This window comes from Drosophila teissieri, chromosome X (genome assembly GCF_016746235.2).
Source record: "Drosophila teissieri strain GT53w chromosome X, Prin_Dtei_1.1, whole genome shotgun sequence".
NCBI classification, from domain to species: domain Eukaryota; kingdom Metazoa; phylum Arthropoda; class Insecta; order Diptera; family Drosophilidae; genus Drosophila; species Drosophila teissieri.
The window spans coordinates 9,432,106-9,456,475 of NC_053034.1; the positions used below are offsets into that span (position 1 = coordinate 9,432,106).

General features: G+C 41.6%; 1 protein-coding gene across 1 annotated transcript in view; it reads right to left on the reverse strand.

Annotated features, from left to right (window-relative positions):
• Positions 1–24,370, reverse strand: part of LOC122624419 (midnolin homolog) — an 87,682-nt gene that overhangs the window by 24,999 nt on the left and 38,313 nt on the right. The window contains exon 3 of the mRNA XM_043803950.1: positions 13,691–13,756. The gene's annotated coding sequence lies outside the window, so the exon portion shown is untranslated. The remainder of the gene's footprint in view (positions 1–13,690; positions 13,757–24,370) is intronic.

Here is a 24,370-nt window from a genome sequence, read left to right on the forward strand (position 1 = left end):
TCTGAAAATTCCAGGTCTCCCTGGAATCCACGCCACCGCATTATCATTAACCATTGGCGTATACATTAAATCGAATCGAAATAAATCCAACTAAAAACCGCATTGCTCAAAACCCATTTAGGAGGAATTCATTCATATCCCTAAAAGCCCTGCCATCAACTGACGGCTCAACAAGCTAGTTCGTACTTGAAATTAGTTTCCGAGTGCGTGACAAAGTTTTCCAGCCCAAAATCCATCTCCCTTTGCAATTTTCTTAGCCCCGGCTTTGAACTTCCATTACCAAAACTCCAAGGGACAAACAACAAGTAGAAAGAGGAAAAATACAAAAATTCCCTTTACAACTTCTGCGTCTTCACTTTTTTGGGCATGTTTGGCAATTAAATCATTTTGACCATAAATCGAATTTCGCAACACTGGAAGTGGGTGTGCGTGTGTGTGTATGGAAGTGTGTTTGTGTGTGTGTGTGTGTGTGGGCCTCGTGTTAATCCAATTAACTTGGCTTGCATCAAACACATTCCTTTCCACCTATAGAACGAAGGCTGACGGAGAAGAGCGAAAATAAATAAAGAAATGAAAACAGTTTCAAAGAAACTCAAACTTCAAGTTTTATAGTTCCATGCTCCTTCCTGGCTCCTCGTATTTTCCCCTCCGGTTTCGTTTGGTTTGCTTTGGTTTGGTTTGGTTCGCTTCGGCTTGGTTCGGTTCGGTTCCACTGGCTACAAATTTCAGACGAAACTTGGTTCAGAAAAACTTTTCGCAGGCATTTCATTGGAATAACTTCCACCACCCCCCCGAATCCGAGATAGATCCCAGTAGCCCCAACATCATCTCCATCCCCATCCGCATCCCCTAGCAGATTGGCAAGGTGGGCCATCAAGCCAGAAAAGCTTGTCCTGACAAATGTTTTCATTGATTTTTACGAGCAGTGAACGTATAAAATAAATTCACTTTTTTCCCTCTGCTCTTTATTTATTTTTGGATTTTTATGCTCTGCGACCAACAACAAAAAAAATCACGACTTTAGTGTAAGCTGAGCCAAAAAAAGAAAAAAAGTCGAGAAAACAAAGCTTTACACAAAAATCTCCAATTGTTTACATTCGTTTGTTTGGCGTGCTCCATGTTTCCCCTCTTGTGCAACACCACTATCACGAGGGTGGGGAGAGGAGAGGGATCGGCGTTTGAGGGGGGAGTTGCGAGTGTCAGTTTTACGATTACCATGCGGGTCCCACGTTGGGCGCCATTAACGATCCCACCTACCTCACTCACTCACGTGTGCGTGTCCTGGCCGACTGGTTGACTGGTTGATGTGTCGTAAACGCATCATAAACAGCTGGTACACAAGCACGCCCACCCCCACCCCCAACCCATTTCACCCGATTTGAACCCCACTGCATCATCATCAAAATTATACTTCATATTTACCTTTTCCTCTCCAAATACTCTCTTTTTTACGCCCAAGGGCCACCCAAAATAATGGACACTGATCTTTATCAACAGGTGTGTAGGGAGGATGGTACAAGGGTGTTTGCTTATGCATAGCGACCCCAAAGGGTTGCATATAAAAAAAAGGAAACGTGGAAAATTTACAATAGGATGTTGGTAGGATAATTTATAATCCATCTAAATTTCCAAGTGCTTCGTTTTTTTAACTTATCATGGCTCATCGTAATCGTTAAAATGAATATTATATTTCGAAGAACGGTTCGTATTTAGATGAATCCATGATATATTGAGTATACTTTGAGATAAAAAACAAATACATTTTCAGAAAAAAAGCTGATAAAGATAAAAAGCCTTCCAAAACCAATTTTGAAAAGCTTTTGACACTAATTCGTTTAATTACACCGACCTAATGGAGTCATACAAATGTCATTTTAAAGAAAATGTTCAATTATAATAGCCATCGTGAAAATAGACAATTGCAGACCAATGAGTTTGAATTGCTTTGATTGAAATTAATGACAAAGATAAGCGCAGCACCAGAAATATGAATTATCTGCAGATAGCTCGTTTCCACTGTGCACGGTGGGGCTGCTTGACTGCAAGCCAGTGGAAACGCTTTCGTATGTTTATCTTGTCTGTGCCAAAGGTTTGATTAGCCATAAAAACTCACATTCGGCCTGGGTGTCGTTGTCGTACTTGTTCAATGATTGTATTTCCCCCCCTCGCTTTCCGATTTTACTCGACATTTTATGGTCTTTCCCCATCTATTCCATTTTATTTTTTTTTTATTTTGGTTTTACGAGCTTTCGAATTTGAAAGTCGTAAAATGCATTTCAGAACAGCAGACAGCGGACAGCGAGCGACGACAGGCATGGAATCTTTTAAGGCCACGCTGCTGATGGCATTAGCTTATTATTATTAATAATAATACTGGGCCAAGTGCTTGATCTTTAAACCCTTGCTTATTGTGCCCGCTTCGGTTCGCAAATAAAGTTTGTCCCCCTCTCCACTACGAGTTCATTCCAAGTCGAGTCAAGTCGAGCCCAATAAAATGTAATTAATTTGCAAAACTTTTGCCCCACACAAGCCAAAAGCCAATAAAGTAAGCCCAAGATGCTGGGCGATGGTGTGGGGCTCAGGATTTGCATGCCAGAGATGAGCCAAAAAAAAAAAAAAAAAAAAAAAAAGTTGTGAAAAAGGACGAAAGGGGGGCAAACAAAAAGCAGCAAGGAACAGAAGCCAACAGCTGCTCGACATAAACTTATAAAAGCTGGCAAAACTCTCTAACCAAACGGTGGGTGGGGGTTGTTCGGGGGAAAGTGGGGAAAGCACTGGCATTGCTGCATTAAAAAGTTAATAAAAGTGGAGCATGCCACAAGTCGTGCCGCAATTTGCGGCAGCTGCAGCTGCGTTCCAGCAAAGGATATGGATATGAATATAAGTAATCCTAGTGCCAAGTCCTGTGCCCAGAACGTGTGTATAGAGTGTGTGTAGAAGGGCAAGGGACTGCAAGCGGAACTTGTTGCTCTTCAGGTGGCATAAGCTGCGACTTTTGCACTTGCACTTGCACTTGCTGCCACGCTGCCGTGCTGTGCTGCCTCCACCAAAAGTGGCAAACAATTAAAATGCTCAACATCCTTTGCCCACCCCTCTCCCCCCACCCCCTTCAGCATCGACGTATTCAAGGAGTTTCGCAACAAAATAGAACGACAACAAACGCCTTCCAATTCATGCGGAAAGGTAAGAAAACAGAGAGGGGAGCAGCCTTGCAAGAATTACATCAAAGCAATTCGAGTGGAGAAATCGTTCGGAGAATAAATGTCACAAGAGAAACATCTCTCTGGCCAGAAGTAAAAGCATTTACAAATAATTAAGAGGTACAACTTTGTGCTAAATTTAATTATTAAAGAAACAAACACTGAAAACTTAAAACGTACGAGTAGAGTATCCTAAAAGCTTCTTCATTAGTCAGACTCATCCACGTGCCACTTAATTTCCACATAGAGCGCCGTCATAACGATCATCATCATCAATAAGCGTTAGTAAAGATTTGGCCAAGACTCTTCGCATCAGTCGTTTTGCCAGAGCGAACACATTTCACTTCTGTCAAATATTACCCACACGGATTTATTTATCCGCATCCTAGGAGCCACACACACACACACATGTATATTGCACTATACTATAGTATTAGATGTGTGTGTGTGTGTGTTTGCGGGAAGTGCACATTTATATACTTAAGCCCTCGCAGATGGCAACTAAATGCAACTCTGCTGCCAAGTGGCGAGAGCTCACTTCCACTTGCGGTTTCAAGGGTTACTCAGCGGAGAGCCTGGAGAGCCAGGAGCCAAGAGGCCCCACTTTTGGAGCAACGGGGGGGGGAGAAGCGGAGAAAAGCGGGTAACGTGGCTGTGCACTTTAAGTAATGCGGCCAATTGAAAATGTCGAACAAGTGCCACCAAACGCCAACAGCGTTGCAGCTGCCATCCAGCGACTGCAGCTAATTAAGAACGCATTAAAACGATTTGTGGGCCCTGGGCCCTCTGCTGCCATTACCGCCTTGTGATGGTTGTAGTGGGGGGTTGGGGGGTGTGGGGGGCTTTTAAAGGGTCTCAATATTGTCAATCAATAAGTAGATTAAGCGACAAGCGATTATGCAACGGCGACTAAGCCGCATTCAAACGATGCAAAGTGTGTTGCATCATCATCATAAGCGAGGTAAATGCCATGAGAAGTGCAGAGAGGGGCGCTTGTGGAAAATAGCTCATAATTCCGCTAAGCTGATTAACGCCGGGCCATCGAAATCTTTGCGTTGCAAACACAAAACACAAGCGCGAAAAACACAAATAGGAAAACCTGAGATGAGATCCGTGCGATGTATTTGGTTTCCAGAGAGCAAACTTAGTTTCCAGCACAATGAAAATGTATAAATTACGTTTTTGTTCAGCGAAACCGTGGAAATATTCAGCAATAGCAATATTTTCTTTAATAAACGATTTCGTGGACTTTGGGATTACTATGCAAATACAGCTAATACATATTGAATTACAAATGAGTAATGGCAAGAGTCGAGTTGGTATCGTATTTAAGCACTTTTATTTTGTGTTGAGCCTGAGAAAGTAGTATGCATATGTATAAGATTTCATCAATGAAATGACCAAGGCAGTCGAGTGAAAAAATGCAATATTGAATAACTTTAACCAGCAGAGACAACCAGAGTCGCAAAAAAACAAGAGCAAACAAACCAATCAGAGAGATTGCCATACTTCGCGAAGTACGAAGTGAGCTCATTGAGAAGCGCACAGAAAGACTGCAAAGGCGACCAAACAATGCAAAAACTTTTCCCCAGGCCATTAGAAATGTCCAACAACAAGTGGCCATCAAAAAACTACTTGAGAACGAGCCAGAAATCAGGAGGCGGGCAAAAAAACAAAAAATACTAAAAGTACAAAAATCCCCCCGAAAAAAACTTAAAAGCAACTTTACAGCTCAGGGCAAATGCAAGTGCGAGAGTGTGTGTATGTGCACGAAAATATTTTCAATTACAAATTGTATTTTTCCGTTTAGATAAGCAAAATTTATGGCAGGACTTGCGTCCTCGATCGCTATTCTGTCCCGTCTCGGTCTGAACTCAAAGTTTCAGTCGCAGTCCTGCGGCAACAAACACTTTTGCGCTTGGTCGGCGTCGCAGTTGTAAACAAGGGGCAAATACAAGAGCGCCACGGAACAGCACGGAAAATGCCACCAAAAAAAAAAAAGTGGGAAAAAAAATAAAAGAAAAAAAGTGGCAGCCGAACGGACTCAAGTAAAAACCCCAAGAAGACTGCCACTGCGACGACCGAAAGACGCCAAATAGAAGCTAAGAAAGAAAAAAGTGCAGCCAGAACTTGCAAACTGCAAAATCGAAAAGCGCAAGAAGCGCTGCGAAAAAAAAAAAACTGGCTAGAAAGACCAGAAAAGAGCCTTGCGACTCGAAGATACCCTGTGCTGCAAATATGCATCAAAGTATAGCTAGTAAGTGCACAATAATCTATTCAAGTTGATGTAATATATCCATTTGAATATGCCATTCAGGTGATCCAGAGTTGGAGTTACTTTAAAGCTGCCATTAAAATGTTAAAGGATCCGCAACTGTTGCCCTCTATTCGACATTCTGCTTAATTCAACTTACGGTCAAAGGAAATGGAATGAAGAGAAAGAGCGTACAGATTTACAGAGTATTTTCCGTCTACGTGCTTCCCGGTGGCGCCGCCAAATGTCACGTACGCAGACAGTGGCAGCAGCCAGGAAGGAAGTGGGCGGCGTTCGGCCATGGGGGCGTGGCTGCAGGGTTGCCCTGCTGCTCATATGGCCTGTCACATGAATGGCATTGCCAACTTAATGCGAAGGCAAATGCAACAAACTGGACAGAAGACGCAAACACTCGCCGACACATCCTTCTAGGGTTGTCATCTTTTCCTACAAAAAGGAGTTTTATGTATATGCATGTAAGCAAAGAAATAAAGCCTAAGCCAGCGGACTACGATTTCAATTGAAGTTTATCAACTGCGGACTTCCCCTTTTCCACCTGGCATCATCGATATTAACATGCATTTCTTTATTTCATTTTCACGCACGTCTTCCAGGCAAGGACACAAGTTTCCCTTTTCACTGGTTGCAATAACAGTATCAAGTAGGACATGAAGTTATTATTACTGTTCCACCACTGCGAACATCGTGGGCTATCTTTTTTGTGCCATTTTCGAGCATCTGCATATCTGCATGTCGGCAAACTTTAATGAGTTCGCTGACTTCTCGCCCATGTGGTCCTTGTCCTTAAATAATGACTGCCAGAATCAGTCGCTAATAGTCTTAGTGAGTCACACAACAGGCTCCCCTCGCACTCCTCACCCCCTTCCACCCCCCGTCCACCGGTGAGCGTTTGAAGCGTGTGAAGCCATCAAAAATGGAATTGACACGTTCTGCCACCAGATGCACGCAAACAAAAGGTGTTCCCCGTCTCGTACTCGTTTCACTTCTACGTCATCATCAACTCAATCTTCATCATCACCAACTCAATCTTCATCATCATCATCTTTCCATTCTTCTTCTTTAGCAGCCATGTGGCAGAGTGGTGACCCCGACGTCGTCTTATCATAATGATGACGTTTACATTTCAATTAACGGCGAACAACATAATTGCAGCAGTCAAATTATATAATTACACACAAACAACACGCGCACGCAAAAGCGAGAGCGAGTGCGACAGAGACGGGCGCAGCGCCGAGTGAAAGAGAGGGAGCACTCATTTGACTACGAGTATACTCGCGTGCATTTGTGTGCAACGCGCACACACACCAACTATATCAACTATATAAACTATATATCTATATAGCCATACATGCCATTGAAGGCAGCTGCAAATGCAACGCAGGTGTTGCCCCATGTGTCAAAAAATAATCACTTTGAAATCACTTCAAAAATTCAGACAGCACAGATGAAATATGCGTGCAGGAGGCATCGAAAGTTAGAGAGAGAGAGAGAGAGAGAGATGCAGAGAGGTGGGGCAAGAAGGAGGGGCAAGTCCCAGGGCTCTGTCAAGTGTTCCGGGCATTATATAGCATGTTCGAGCCCCAGGTCGCAACTATACCTGCCCCATCCACCCCACCCCCAAAACAGCTCCCAATTGGACTGTCTTGTAATTTCATGTGAACATTCAATTCACCGAGCGACTTAAAGACACTCGCTCTTAAATGGACCACAGCTGCATTTCGAATCGAAGAAACTGAAGAAAAGGAACGATCACTCCATATGGCAGTTACATATATATGCACCCCACTTTTTTCCAGTGCTAAATTGTTAATGTAAATGGCCAACAAACAAAAAAAAATAAATATTAAACTGACAACTTGACGGTTATGAAAAGTGAGATTTTTAATTATCGTTTCCGTGTCAGCGTCGAAGTCAAACGATTTTTTTTGTATTCGTGTTTGAAGGAGCGGTACGCAATCCGAACTCAATTCCCACATTGAACCACCTGAGAACTTAACACCGCCGCGGTGGAGTGGGGGGTGTGGCAGGGTGGTAAAAGGAAATTAAAGGCGAAAAAAGAAAAACACATTGAATTGTTTTCTATCGTGACACATGAGAGGCCTTCATAGGCTCGAGCGCGCTTGTGGTGCATAAGTTTCCATCCATGCCACATATAATAATCTCTGCTGGCTGTAATTTATTAACGTTTTCTGTCCAAAACCCCACCATCCACCAAACCCCCTCATCCCATCCATCAGCTCTTGCGTGCCTCTTGCGGGGGGTGGGAGGGGAATGGCTGTTGGCGGTGGTTTCGCTTTCAGCGTTTTATTTCAATGCGATTGAAAGCAAATTGAAAGCCGGCACCTGCCAGAGAGCACACGCGGCCAAGGAAACGAGCAAACCCATTTGCGGACCAAAATGGCCAACGAATGGACTCACTCACACTGCGAGAAATTGTGCACCCATAATCCACTTCATGCACTCACTCGCAACATTATTGCAGCACATATAAGCCTGGTCACTTTAGAGAACTGATGTTGCAAAGTTTGTTTTTCTTCGTGCATCTTTCAATCAAACTGCTTGGTGGGATTTGATGAAGCGCACTAAACAAATAACGCCCCGGCAATATTTCATTAAAAACTTAACGGTCTAACAGCACAAAGTGCTTTGGGGCAACACGGAGCGACTTGAATGGCGGCTATAAGGGGGCTAAGTGGCAGGAAGGGCGCACAAGGGCGGCGGCTGAAGGGGGGTGGTGCTTACAGGTAGATAAAAAGCCATTGGCTAATGCCCCATTGGCGTGTGTTGTGCACTGCCAAAGGCTGGCATTTGATGGAAACAACACAAGATGCACTTTAACCGGGCCAACAGGAACATGCTCGCTGATGGCCAGCGAAAATGGCCAACTAATGTGATCCTAAATGCCCTTAGAAGTGATTTCAATTGCCATCGCTTTTTTTAAATATTGGTTAAACTCCCATTAGACTATGGATTATTTGCTTAGCAACTATATGTATATAATTATATGACATTTTTTACGATTGGTATATGCATTTCGTAATTTCCTTGCTTGCATTGCAATCCTTTGTTATTCTCAATATTTTCCAGTTTAATTAGTTTGAAATTACACAAACAAACGGCAAATGAGCGAGATGAAAAATGCATGAACATAATTTTTGTTGCATGCTCGCGTTTGAATTTTCAATTTGCCGTTTGCTGAAATTGACAGTTAAATTATTATTACTATTATTATTATTATTATACTTGTTAGTTGACTTTAACCGCCATTCGCTCGCTGGCCAGGCTTTGTGCTGATATTATTGTTATTATTATTCTCGTTTGGGAGCTGCGACATTTTCGATGTCAAATTGTACATTTTTTGCGGTTGTAGAATTTATGGTAAATTAAATTAGCCTGATTGCTATATGCATTTATAATGGCATCACTTCAATCCGATCCCCCCATCCAAAACCAGCTATGTGCAATAATAAATTATTGAACAAAAAAATGTTTATTACTTTTATTTCATTTGTCCGGCACCCCACCACCAACCCCTACTACCTAACAATTTTCATCTCTATCGCCACTTGGACATGAGGAGCAATACTAAATGAAAATGCCTCAGAAATTTCAATAAAAATTTTATGTTATAATTATAGGCCAAAGACAGACGAAGTCGACGGATGCATAATAAAAATTAACGCCCTTCTTCCCCTCGAAAAAAGAAATTCCCGTGTTTGTGTTTGTGTTTGGGTCACCATTTTTCCATTAGACAAATATGAGTGAGGAGGGGTGAGAGGAAGAGGGAAGAGGGAGATGGCATGTTCGTCATGTGCGAGTGTAATAAATTTTATTAAAAACATATACAAACAAACGCATAAACGAGTTCCAAGACCAAGTCAAGGTGGAAGCCAAGAAGCAGGAGGGAAGAGGGAGGGGAGTGAGTTGGCCACACATATGGGCCATCATACGTGACCCCAGCGGACAAAGAGCGGACGTAATGCGGATGGATACGAAAATTGTCCGCTTAAGATATTAAATACGGACGTAGAGTCGGAGTTTCCGCACTAGGTTCGCTCAAAAACGGACAAAAGTCGAAAAAAAGTCCGAAAAAGTATTGCTAACGGACACTGAATCGTACAGTGGGCGGGCAAATAGCGGACTTATCGCCAGAGGTTTGCCTAATTATCGAAAACTGACCGTAGATAATATTATAAAAGTATCGCAAAAGATACCAAATACGTTTTGTCCGCCCAAAGTCCGCAAAACTATCGTTTCTAATATATATCATAAACGAAGTTTTTGTCTGCTGGGAACGTCGATGGAATTTCGGGGCGCGTCCCCTCTCTTTCTCTCTTTCGCACCGTCTCTTTCGGCATCCAGCTGAGACAACACATAAAAACGAGAATAAACAAAGGCGATGGAGGTAAGTCGACGTTTAGGGAGAGTTGGCATGCAATCAAAGCTCACGATCTGGGAGCTCTGAGAATTTTCCCCAAATAGTTGGCACTGCGCCACACAAACGGAATAAAACGACCATTTTTCAAGTTCAAAACTGAAGAGCTCTATATGTCATTCCAATCTCAATTTCATCATTTATAACCTAGAAACAACTATGCTAGAGCCACATTGAATATTCCAGAGAAGGAAAGCAATAAAATGTATTTAATTCAGCAAGTAACAATTTCTCCTTCGCCACAACCCCTTACCACCAAAAACCAAAAAAAAAAAGGAGGAAACTCTTTTCCCAAGCGGCGAGTACAGAAGAAAAGCCCCAGCGAAAAAAGGAAAAAACGCATCGAACACAGTTAAGTGTGGCCAAATTAATGGACATCGAATGAAGTTGACCGGCTGTCATAAAGCGTTCATAATTACTTTTCACACCAGGCGGCGGCCAAACGAACGCGTGACTAACGAGTGCGAGGAGTGCGCCGTTTGGGTGGGGAGCTTGGGGCCAGCCAGAAAGAGAGGGGAGCAGAGGGGAAGAGGGGCGGTGGGGCAGAGGTGACCCCAACAAACAAGCCCACAAACAAACAGTCGGCAAAGAACAGAAAAAAACAGAAAAAAAACACTGGAAAAGGAAAAGATAACAAGGGGCATATTACAAATAAACAATCATAAATTTCTATAAATTCTAATTGAAAGTGTTGCGAGCTGCGGGGCAGATTGAGGTGATGGTATATATGCTGTTATATGTTTATATTTATATTTATATTTATAGGCTTAGAGCGTATTGCGCACGACATTTGTTTATTTATGGCGAGTGACAATAAAATTTAATAACTTTGACACAATTTAATTAATTTCGATTTTCCAATATGACAAAATAAAGAGGAAAAAAATGAAAAGGCAGCGGGGTTCGAACGGAGCGAACAAACAAAATGTGCAAAGCCAAACAAAAGTCAGCACGACATAACATTTTTATACTCATATTCATACTCATACTCATATACACTCATACGGCAGTGCGAGTTATAGGCAAACATGTTTATGAATATCTGACTCTTTTGCAAAGGAAAATTGAATTAAAATTTACCAAGTTCAATTTACAAAACTAGTCTAAAAAGGATAGTGGGCTTTTTGCATTAACAAACAGTATGCATGCCATGGAAATTCCATCCGATTCAAATCAAATCGACTAAATTGAGAGCTTTGAGATATTCAAATCGAAAGTGAAATTGATTTGTCCTGTTCAAGCTGACACTCAATTGCATTGCATTTTTTAGCCAACCACTAGGACTTTAAATAAGTTAAAATAAGAAAAATTATGCCACAGAAAAAATCGTTTCACAAACCAAAACATTTTTGAAACGCAACCAAAGAGCTACTCGTGCAAAGTTAACAAAATGTGTAACGCCCCAGCAGAAAACCAGTCAAATTGACAGAGTTATTATAGTCTTTATGTGTCTACAGACGGATGGGATGTGTGTGCGTATGCTGGCCAGTGGCCAGTGGCCACCAAAAAACCGCAATTGAAATGCAAAATATTGCCCGACATATAAATATTATACATACGAGTGCGATGTGAAAAAAGTCAAAATGCAATGATTGAAAAATGAAAAAGCATAGGGGAAAATATTAATTTTGAATGCCTGGCCTGGCCTGTCCTGGCCTGGTCAGTGAATTGCGTGCGTCTATCTCTCTTTTGCGCCATAGCTTTTTAAATTGTGACAACATAAAATAATTGTTAAAGTCCACAAATAACAATAAACAAGCACACAGAGTGCAGCAGCAGCAGAAGCAAGAGCAAAAAGCAATTTGCAATGCACCAAAAACCAAAAACCGAAGCCCAACTCCATTGGGTATAAGTCTTTGTAAGTGAAACAGAGAGAGAGGGAAAAAGAGAAAGAGAGAGAGAGTGCCTGTGTGCCTGTGTGTGAGGTAAATTTATTGATTTCCATATATTTATTTGTGTAAAATGCCATAAATTACAATTATTTAACAGGGCCGGACGGATGAGCCCGACGGACGGACGGACGGGCCGTAAAGTCAACGCGCCAGCAAACGGACACTCCTCCACCCATTCACCCATTCAATACCCCCCTTTTGCCACTGTGTAGTTGGGTCAGTAGTGCTGCTGTTGCCACTGCTGTTGCATAATTTGTTGGCCAAATTGCAACTCAACAGGCCAGGTACGACGTAGACGTTCTACGTTCGTACTGACTCTCTGATAGCGAAAGACCCCAGGTGCCCATACATACATACATCCTATATACATACATCTTACATACATACATACATCCTACATACATACATACATCCTACATACATACATACAAATATGCATGCAAGCAGACAGAGGAGTAAGAGCCAGGCTCATCAAATATGCAAAATTCTGCAAGTCCTTGCAACAATTGCAATTAAGGATGAGCTGCCGGCGAGGCGACTACAAGGCAAATCACAGATAATGAAAACAGTGACTCATGGTGAGTGTTACTTACTGCCCAATTAGCTGGTGTTAATGAATAGATGAATGCTACGATCCCAAGCTACATACAAATTCCCCCCCCAAAGTTATGTGTGCAAAAATACTGTGAATTATGTTATAATGTTCTTTGATTTTAGAATTTATCTATGAACTAAGCCAACTATAGTCATTAATAAGATATAGATTCATATTTCGTTTACTTCGCTACTTTAATCGAATGCAAATAAGAAATCACGAGTTGCGTTTCATCAACTTATCATGTGGCTCCCATATTAGGCAGTTCGCAATCACTGAATCATCAGCGGGAATTCACTGAGGCATCTCCCATCGACAAAAGAGCCTTCCACCCACTTTTCCCCATCCCCATCCCCACTGCGCATTCCTGACCCTTCTCCAGCGCCAGGATGGCCAGGATGGACTCGCTCCCCATTGAGCATTCAGCATTAGCTAGTCCTGATCAATCGCCTGGTCATTTGCTCATTTGCTGGCATTCGCCCGCCGTGCAGGACTCGCTCTGCCTTTGGACTATTATGTGCGGAGCTTATTAACTGCGGGTCTGGTCTCGCAAATGCAATGCAAATAAGCAAATTTGCAATCAAAAGAACGATTTTCATATTTAAGATGGCATGCGAGTGCAGCAGGGAAGGAAACGGGGCGTGGCTGGCACAGAGGCATGCACTTAATTTGGCAATTGTCTCTGCACAAACACAAACACAAACGCACAAGATATGTGTACGACCGTTTGGCCTGCATGTATTTATGCATGTTTGTGTGCGAGTATCTCTCGTATCTCCCCCGTTCATCTATCGTCCCCCGCACCACTACCACCGCATTTCCACCCACACAGAACTGCCTGTGTGTGTGTGCGCCTGCCTTTGTCATTAATATTAATTTCGTGTTTAATTTATTGTAATTTACGTGCATTTGATAAATCGTGTTATTATAATCAGTTGACTGGAAACGTGAAGAAAGGACAGGCCATGGAATACACTGAATGCCACTCAAATTTATCCCAGAAAGCAGTTTTCCTTATATCGAGCATGTTATTGCTTCAATTAAAACCCAAGCACAATATTTCTAAAACTTCAATTTGTCGAGTTCATATTGCCTTTGTGCATAGTTCAAATTTGTGTTACAATTCGTTAACCCGTTTTGCAATGTACACTGTCTGGGTGATAAAATTGACAATTTCTTTCAATGTATGCGAATAAAGAGGGGTAAAATGAGCAGTTATCTGACTAGATGGTATGGGTGTTCTACCCAAATGCCAACGACAGTTGTCTGGGCTCTATTATTCGATGGGCTTACCCAATAGCAAGTATTACGCGGATTCCTTTAACGTGTAGACTTCTCAGAACAGGAGCGCTTTAAAAACTGCAATGAGAAGATGAAATAAAAGTTAATTAATATGCAATGCAATTATTTCTGAGGGTCAATACTAAAACTCATATTGCTTTATTTAAACAGAGAACTAATACATGTTGGGTAATTTGTGGAAATAAAAGGACATAAAATAGATATTGTGAAAGATATTAGTGAATAATACACTACATATTTTTCCTAACAGCAATTCCTATTGCATTATAAACAATTTGTAGTATAAACCATAATTTAGTATTTCTTTCCAGCCCTAAGTAAGGTTCAAGTCTCTAGGTAGCGCAGCATATCGTACAACACTCGATACCAGCCAACTAATATTTATGAGAATCGCATAGAAAGGACCAAAAACCACTTGAGTGGAATTCCGAACTGAAAGGATGGACGTGGGTGGATAGGGGGGTTGGGGGGTTACCCTGGGTAATGTCGGGTAATGTCGGGGCAATAAACATTTTGCTCTCGTGTGCGAATGGTGTGGAATGCTTGAGGACAAGTGTCGCATAAAGGAATACACCATACCCCCACACACCCCACTTCGCAGTGTGGAATGCATTTTTATAACGAAATAATTATATTTATGCCACGGTCGCGAGGGGCGAATGTGCATTGGCCATTGCACAGAGCGCATTCAAGTCGAAGTAATGCAAAAAGGCGAATCGCAAACCCGATTCCGATCCCCAAACCCCCCTTTGCAAATCCACCCCCAATCCCCCCCTCCCGTTTCCACCGCTTCTGCACATAACGGCATCCATTACACGCAACAACAAAGCCAAAATGGCGTCTGGGACGACAATGTGTTGCACGCGTGTGTGTGTTTGTTGCGTGTGTGTGTGCGACGCTTTGTGTCTGTATTGTCGTTGAAATTATTTTTATTATTTTACACAATTTTTATATGGAAAGCCAACCAAATGCGATACACAGAAAAAGAGAGAGAAAAAAAACCAACAAGGCGAAAAAAAATGAACTTTTACAGCCGGGCATAAATATTTAGTATATGGTTCTTGTTGCTGCTGCATGTTTATATTGTTGTATTTAATGAGATTTTTGAACTTTTCCCCGCCATAAGCGCCTTAAGCGTTTACTCTCGCTCTGTGAAAACACTTTACAGAAGCCACAAAATGGAAAGCAAAACACGAAGCATTCAAGAAGTTTTTCTTTTTGATGTCTCCAACGCGCGGGGGAGTGTGAAAATTGAAGCCGGGCGGCGGGGTGTTTTTTTGTAAATTTCCTGCAAATGCAGGATATTAAAATGCTTATTTGAAAAGCAATAAATATTTTGGAGTGTGAGACGTGAAACGTTTTCGTAAATTGTGCAACCGATGATAATATCGCTGCCCAGTATTCCACAGAGATTAATTTACATTAGTTTTATTTTCTTTACGAACTTTTACGAACGCAATTCATTCCACTTCACATATCTTAATGCCATGCGTTTCACCTTTTAATATCTTAATTCCAATCGAGATATGCCACTATCTCCACATCTAAATGACTTCAAATTGCATTATTACCATCCATAAATTCCAAATCGTATTCCCATAATCATGAAATCAATTTATTGTCATCACATTTAAGCCCATTAGTTTGAGACTCGATAAGATCTCCGATCCTAATCTCAAATGCATTTGTCATTCCCCAAAATCGAATCAGAGCAGATCGAAGACCAGTTTTCGAATCGTTTCGGTTTCGGTTTTCGATTTTGGTCTTGGTCTCCGATTTTCCCATCTTGTGTGGGTTGTTGTGCAACCCACCAGCCGGATCGCATAAAATAATAATAATGATAAAGGAAAACCGGTGGCTGAGCATCAAACGCAGACGTTGACTCCAACGCATTCATTAGTTCTCATTAGGAGACAAAACATTTCGAATCGAAACTCGCATCTGAACGATAAACAAAACATTTCTCACTCGTGCGATGGCGACTGACTGACTCTACCGGTTTATTGGCGTCTCTAATGAACCTCTATTAATAAATAGAAATGGAAAACTTTACATATCCAATAAGTCGCCATAGAAATACTTATGACATTGTCAAACCAAGTATATATGGTAGCGATCTCAACGATTTGGGTGGTCGCGTAGAAATCCAGCAATAAATATACTTGTAGAATCGAGTGGGCTGTGCAAAAGAGGTTAGGCTTCGATTTAATTTTGATTATATGCTCGAATGGCAAACAAAATAGGATTATTAGGTTACGACGAGTAATGTATACCGAGGAAACGCACAACCATTACAAATATCGATTTAAAATTAGCTTTCCAGTTTGAAGTCCAGAACAAATACACCCTCGAACTTAGCGAACATAGTAAAGTAAAGTGAACCCAGTCAATTAAAGACCTAGAAATGCATAATTTCCCATTTAGCCCATTTATGAATTATGCAGCTGAAAGCGGGCCAAAGGAAAAATACCCAAAGGGGGAGGAATGTGGATATGACATAAGCGTTTAAATATTTCAAAGGAGCGACTCCACTTCACTCCACTCCACTCCGCTGGCGTGGGCGAAAAGCTCTATAAAAACAAAACGAAGCCGAATATAAGACAAATGCAGGCCCGAGGCGAAGTTTTCAGGGGGTTTTTGTGGGGGGCGCTGTGGGTGGGGGGGGGACTGTGTGGGGAAAGGCAAAGCAAACATGTGACATATGCGGCAATTAATGCCGTTAATTATTAAAGTTAACACCCAAAAGCGACATGCACAAGTCAAATAAATAAACACGCAGCAGGGAACGAAGTCAATGGCTCTTGGCCAAAGCCAAAGCCGAAACCCTATATACACCACACACTCACACACACACATACGCATACCTACATACATATACTATGGGAGCGAGCCCCCTCAAAAAACCCATAAAATGCCAGCCCCCCTGCACAAACGCCCCAACAATTAAGGACAATGCGTACTAATTTCAAACGAAAACTCCAACGTGGCCAACTGAAAGCGAAGCGGAAAAGAAAGCACGAAAAAAAAAGCCACCAAGAAATTTAATCAAAATTACTGAAATAAACACCGAAGTTCCCGATATCCTATAATTAAGCTTACCAAAAGGTATTTACAATCTACGTTCTAGTTTTGAAAGTTTAGAAGTTTAGTTGGAGTGCGGTGCCAAACTTTTAGGCAACTGATAAATATTCAAAATCCATTTTTTAATTTGTAGTAATAATTAACAATTGTGTTAGTTCAAGCTTGAAATTAGTTATTGTTTTTAAATAAATTGAATTACATTTAAAAATTTGTGATATATTTTTCAGCGGGATCAGGCCTAATCTCTCTCCCAAAAGTCGCGGCAATAATGGTTTTTATTTATAAACTGCCACAAAGGAGCGAAATGAGGGGGTGAGGGGGATCGGGCTTAACCCATGCGTGCCGCAAGATGAAGAAGAAGCCTGTTGGGGCAGGACAGTTGGCACATAAATAATTTACACACCCGGCCCTCGATTCGCCGTCCTGCTGACATAATTTCTCCCTCTTTCAGCCAACAAAAAATATATGGCAGGGTTACTCACAATTAGGGGCATGCCACTTCTTTTTTTTCAGGGGGAGCGGGGTGGGGGGAGTGGGGAATATGGGGTGGATTTTTTTTGTAAGCAATATGGGGGCGAATTTGGAGGGCGAACGGTTGACAAGGGCAGTGCAATGCATAAGCAAACAAAACTTTGGCAATTTTGTGCAACTTTTTGGCTTCCACATTTTGTATAGAAAGCACTTTTTTCTCCCTTTGTGTTTTCTGCTTGTCCGTGTCCGTGTGTGTGTGTATGAGTGTGTGTGTGTGTGTCGAGGAAATTATGTTTTGGAAAACAGGAAAACCTGGGCAAGTTTTTTGGGGGCAGTACAAGGCAACAGAAGAGGTAATCCCATTTTAGTATAAGCTTTGCTTAGGTCAAATCAAGTTCAACTTTTTTTCAGAGGCTGCACAATCGAGTTGAGGTTATAACCAGTCGCCGATCGGCTTAAAAATGCTCCAAAAAGAGGTCTATTTTAATAGGCTTGATATTTGGGGAAAGGAATGCAAGCTTTAAACAGTTTAACTGTATGGAATTTGATGAGTATATCTTTTAGTATCCAACACCGAGGTAAATTGCTCTCAATTTTCACAAGATTAGGCAGCATTTTGTTTTGCACCGTTTCACAGTATATTATTTTGGTTTTTTGTTGAAACGTTTGCCACTTAACGGGCACATAAAATGCCAATAGGGATCGCGGGTTTTCTTTTTTCTTATTTTCTTGGGGGAAGGAGTGAAAATGTGGGGACAATGACGATGAGCATATGATTTTCAATTTTTGCCACAAATCCAGACAAACACACTTAGACTAAACTTTCTGGTCCGCCGCCCTGTTCGCGAATATAGTGCCAATGGAACACTCGAAAAAATTCTGTAGATAAAGCCTGTTGGCATAAGTCTGAAACCTGACTCATGAAGCCAATGTATTCATAAAAATATTATAATACTATATTTGGATTGATAAATTTATGCATTTAATGTTGCAAATACACCATTAGGCACGCTTTTTTTTAAGTGCAGCTCAAACTTCGTGGCAACTCCTCCGACCGCCGCCCACTAAGAGCCACGCCCCCAGCTGCCCCCTCTGTGAACCGTTAAGCGCCATTAGGCGGCTGTGCAGACATTAAAAACAGCTGCCATCGTCTCCTGTTTTCCGTTGTTGCTGTTGTTGTTGTTGTTGCCGTTGCTGGTGAGGCAGTTTTTTTTTTTTTTTTTTTTTTGGCAGGGAGGCAGGGGGAGAGGGGTCAGGGGGGACAAGCGACGGGGAGCGGCACAGAAATTGCCTGTTTATATTCGCAGCGACAGCAAATTTTATTATTATTTTTGTTCTTGACAACGACAACGGGCAACGGAGGAGCAGCAGGCACAACAACATTGCCAGCAAGGCAGGACACCGATTTTTTGAGGGTTTCCCCCAAGCGGAGAGGAGAGGGGAGGGGAGGGGTGAGTGGTGTGGCAGGAACATGTCCCGAAACCAAATACAGGGTGTGGCCATGGGGTGTATTAGTTGTCAAAAACTGAGGAGTTTCACATTTCATTGAAACAAACGTCACCAAAAAAAAATTGAATGATTTTTATGCATGAATATTACATACTAGATAAAGATGTATTCATTACATTAGCTACCTTTCAAATGGTTACTTTAAAGTGTACTTAAAATGCTTTACAGGATATCAGCTAGTTCATAGTTGAACTGCAGAAAAGTGTATTTTCCAAACAAAAACTATTTTCCCATTTTATTTTCCTTTTTGTTTTTCTGCAAATTTTGCATTTATATTTCGAGGGAAGCAAATCAAAATCAAAGTTATTTGGTTGTTGTCCGTTGAATGTGTATTGCCGCATAGACACAATTCACATCGATGACAGAGGCTCCATTTGCCGCCCCCCACCGCCCACTCCCTACATTTGGTCAGCATGGGTTAATGTTGCGCCGACGCACTGTGCTTAGAAGATTTTACTGTGCTTCGATTTGGTGTCTTTTCTTATTCATTTTTTTTTTGTTGGTCGCCGACTGCGCGCCTCCAATTAAAGAATAATTCATTTCAATTGAAGTCAATCAAAAGAAATTATTTCACGCTTAATCAATTAGAGAAGATGAGGCCCCAAGCAGGGTACCAAAAAGTGTGGAAAAGAGAAACCCCAGAGCCAGACACCCCACAAACAAAGAGAAATGTGTGCCGTACTGATTTTTCACTTGAAAAATAAATAGCCGAAAAAACAGAACGATTCCGAACGATCCCGAGATCCTCATCATTATGATATATGGGGGGCAGACAGTCGAAGACGAAGGGGCACCGACAGTCATCACTTGAGCTTTGCTTTTAGTTTTTCGGAATCCAAACAAATTGATTCCGCCGAGGGTGTTGAAAGGCCGGGAAGTGCCACTTGGAGCCCCAAAGATAAGCTTATGAAATGTATGGGATTTTACATACCTACATACATATATGTACATATGTATGGTATACATCTCTCCGAAAAGAAACCCCAAACTTTTGAGGATCATGTGCCATAATCAGGGCTAGATTTACGACTCCAGTCGCCAGCTGGAAAGTGAATTAAACTCAAGAAGCCGCACTTGAGTTGCGATTGGATAAGTGATTTAATTAGTTCGATTTGATGGAAAAGCGGAAGAGGGTTATTAATAGGGGCATTGTTCGGAATCTGGCATCATATATCATACAAACTGAATAAATAAGGGCTGAAAGGAAAGCACTTGATGCATTGGAAAACCTAAAAAAAAATTAGACACGACTCAAATGCTTGAAATGAAATGCATTTTAATGAGCTATGGGTTAATCTGCATATTTTAGCATTATTAACATTAAATGCAAAACTAACACAGCCACTAAGAACTCTCGAAATCGTTAAGAGATGAAAAGAAAAGAAAGAACTGCTGCACATGTTTCTAGTTAACAATGCCGTTTTCTCTCATTTCGCAATCCAAATATAGCGGCGCATGTTCAAAAATTACAAATTAGTTGGAAATATAATGCCATTACATTTCGTTTGATTCCGCGCCGCCAGAGGGCGCCACCGCATCGCGGCACAGGCAAACGTAAACGAATCTCCTAAAAGCAGCCGCAAGATCTTATAAAGTATTTATAGTTATACGAGTATATGGATATGGCGAGCAGGAGTGGGGATGTCGTAAACAATTTTTGCGCTTACGCAACGCCCACCCAAGTGGCGACACCAGACAGACGAGGGCGGTGTGTCGTCAGAAAGGGGGCGTGGCTGGGGGGGGCAGGAGGCACAAGCGTCGCATTAATTTGTCATTTTGCGCGTGTGTTGACGACGGGCAAATATAGAGAGGCAAGTGCTGGAGGAGAAGTAGACGGCGATGGAGATGGAGAGGCAAATGGCAAATAGAAGCCACATCAAGTGGCATGCCGCACACACACATCCACAAACGAAAAAAATGTATGTTTCTTAAAATCGCAAATTTAAATAAATAATATAGTAACACAATAATAATACATACGTATGTGCATCACTAGAAAAATATAAACAATATAATGAATAGCACACTTCTTTTATTTCTTATTACGTGAAAATTTAAACATTCAAGTCTGGCAAACCCTAAATTCAAATATAACTCTAATTTTTCTCTGTGCATACACACCTACTGAAAACTTTTGTTTCTGCTTACGCGCTGCAAAAAAAAATGTCACTTTTCCCCTTTTCCGCATACACACGTACATATACATATATATTCTTTTCTATCTATTAAAATTCCTTTTTTCGCCGACTTCTTTCACAGATTTTGACTTTCGCGAAGGGAAGACCTGAAGAAGCGGCATCCGAGGCGAAAAAAGTGTCACAAAACTTTTATGGTGGCCATGACACGTTGGCGGTTGTTGGGCCCCACCACTGGAAACCCCCTTCCCCCCTTTCCCCCCTTTTGGCGGAAATCCCCTTCCCGGCCCTTCGTTGCGGTGGCTGCCACTGCTACTTCATTTGCCTGCGCGCTCATTAAAAAAGTTGCGACACATACAAATGCATACACTGGGCGAAAATGAGTAGTGTATGGCTGCGGCAGTAAAGGGGAAGCTGAGATTTGTGTTGAAAGATAACTAGTACTTCAAATGAAGCGTAATTAATATTGTAACGACTAATAAAGGGCGTTTTAATTATACCACAGAATACTTAGCAGAATTCTTTAAAATCAATGAATTTCTCATTGTGTGCACAATATTCGCCACCTGCCACCTTCCTTGCCCGCCAGTTAACCAATTCTCTAGACAAAGTCAACACGTTTGCCTGCATGTCAAGTGCCAGTCAGTCTGTCGGCTTCTGCAAGCTTCTTTTCCCCATTTTCACATTTCCCATTTCCCCCAAACCAGTTCTCCACCAGCCGTACTCCCAAAACACTTTTTGGCCAAATGAATGTCAAGAACGAGTGAAAATTTGCGCTTAAATGCAGTTGAAACAGGAGCAAAAGGAAAAACTATGCACGAGGCCAGCGACCTGTCGCCATTTTTGCATATTTTTCGAGGGTGTAAACAGAAATTTGTCAGTCCATGTTACAGCACTTCTTCCTCGAACTTTGGTAACTTTGGTAGCCGCTCGCATTTTGGTCATTATTACACACACGAGCCGAGGGCCGCTGGAAAAACGGCTCAGGGAAGCCAGTGGAGCGTGGTCACCTGGGGGAATTCCAGGGAGTGAACGCACCTGCGGTGCACAGGTGACTCGGCACACCAGCTCAAACCAAAAAAATAAAAAAAACCAAAAAAAAATGCGAAAAATAGCAGAGCAGATAGTTTCATGTTGGCTGGAACGCAAATTTTGATAGTATTTAAACAGAATTTTAAAGTTTAGTTTAAGTTGGGCGAAAGTTAGCAAAGCCGAAGGTACATATACTCTTCTATAAGTGTTCTCTGCAGATTGATATTCTACGTTTTATGCCCTATGAGAACATAGAACATAATTCTCCAAGCCACTTGTGTTTTATGTTCTCCGCGGAAACTTAAAAAAATATTAAATGAGATTAACAAATTATCTAAAATGCCATTAAACTGTTAATGGAGTGGAATTTTGAAACATCTTCGGGCCAGAGGCATAAAAATCTAGAAAAACGATAGGCGAAGATGAATCTCAGTGCTCTTGGCGCGCTTCATCAAAAATGGGCGGCTGTATATATACATATATATGTATGTATGTATGTAGATGTATATAGAGAAATGTATATATATAGAAAGGCAACCATTTGGCAGTCTGACTGCCGCCAGTGGCCCTATAAATAGTCCAGATAACACTAAACCAGGCAATCAGCTTAAGGCGAACCTCTTATCTTAATGTGTCGTCGTCGTCTCTGAAGTTCGCGAGACATTTTTGCTAATTAAGCTGTGACCAAGGGAGCCAAAAGGGGGCGTGGCAGCCGGCAGCCAGCAGCTAGCAGCTAGCAGCTCCTTACTCACATTAAAAATGTCGCCCAGACATTAGCATTTTTATATGGCGAATATTGAGAGAGAGAGGGAGAGGAGCTGCAACGGCGACGACTAGAACGACGACGAGAACGACGAGTTTATCTGGTCAGAGTTTATGTCTGGCAGCGGTCACTACTTAGTCTGATTATTGTTATTATGGCGTCGTAGTTTTCATAAATTTCCAGCAAGTTATTTTCCCATAAATTCCTGCAGGACACGCTGCCAGAGGTACGATGTCACAAACGAGGCTGAGGGGCAGTTGCAGGGGCAGTGGTAGTGGCAAGGTGGCAAGGTGGCAGGGGCAGGGTGGGCAACAACCAGGTAAATGACGACGACAGCAAATGACAGACGAAGGTGGGAGGAGACAGGTGGTAAAGGTTGTCCTGTCAAGACCTAGACAACTAACGAACCAAGGAAATAACAACTAAAAAGACGGTGACTATGGCAAATCTCTTGGCAGGACAACAACAACCAACAACCAACAACGAACAACCAACAACCAGTAACCAGAGATGGGAGCCAACAGGGTATTTCCCACAAATGTACTTGGTATCACAACGAGGTACAATAACATCATCATGGTTTATTAAAATTTCACGAACTGCACTTTGGATGTACGTGAAGTTTTCCCCCTACTTTTTCATTATGTATTTAACCGCCTGCTGCCTCGGAACTTTGTGTATATAAATTGTACCTAAGGTACATATAAGAATAACAAAAATACTTTTCTTGTAACTATTTACATACATCTAAAGATAACATTATAGCAAGTAAATTAAACTCCTAGTCATATCATAGACACCTAAGCTTCGACTTCTTTCCAACTTTATTGTTGAAGAGCATGGATATACCCCTTCTATGCCATATGGAGTACAAGAAAAATGGTACCTTCCTCATCTCTGGGAATAACCAACAAACGACGCAATGTCGAGACATGTGCAATGTGCAATGTCCTTTGGGTATACAATTTAAATTGGCATTCCACATGACAATATGTGTGGCAAAGTGAACGAGCCAACAGACAGGTGGCTACCAGCTACCAGCTATCAGGTACCAGGTTCTTAGCCGCAGGAAAAATACGAGAAAAATGCGGGACGCAAAAAAAAATGAATTTGAAAGACGGAAAATAAGGAAAATAAGCATTGCGCATCGCACAATCAGAGTTGATAATTTCTTTGCCGGTAAAGAGCGTTCAATTATCGCTTAAATGCAACCGGCACCCAGTAAACAATGAATTAATAATGAGTTGCCCGCAAAGCGGATTTGTTAGGAAATCGGTTGTCCGTTGCCTTTCGGCGCTGGCTTTTTCAAGTTTTTGCTGAAATTAGTTTTCCCATTTTTCCCATTTTCCCGATTTTCTGTTCAACTTTTATGAATTGTGCTGCAGCGCAGGCAGAAGTAAAAGTGAAGGCAGTCCGGGTGAAAATTACGCTGCCGTAAAGTGATTATGTTCAAGAATTTAATATTGAACTATTGAGTTGTGCTGTAGTAATAAAATGCTGTACAGATGCCCTTTAAAATAATGACATTCAATTTTAGAAGTTTAATTATGAAGGAAAAATCCCTTGAATGGCACCAAATCAATTGAGTGGCAATCAAAAGATTTAAACACATAATTAATGCTTTATTTCCTTAACGTTGGCTGCATAAAATGCAAATTTCCAATAGAGACAAATTCCTGG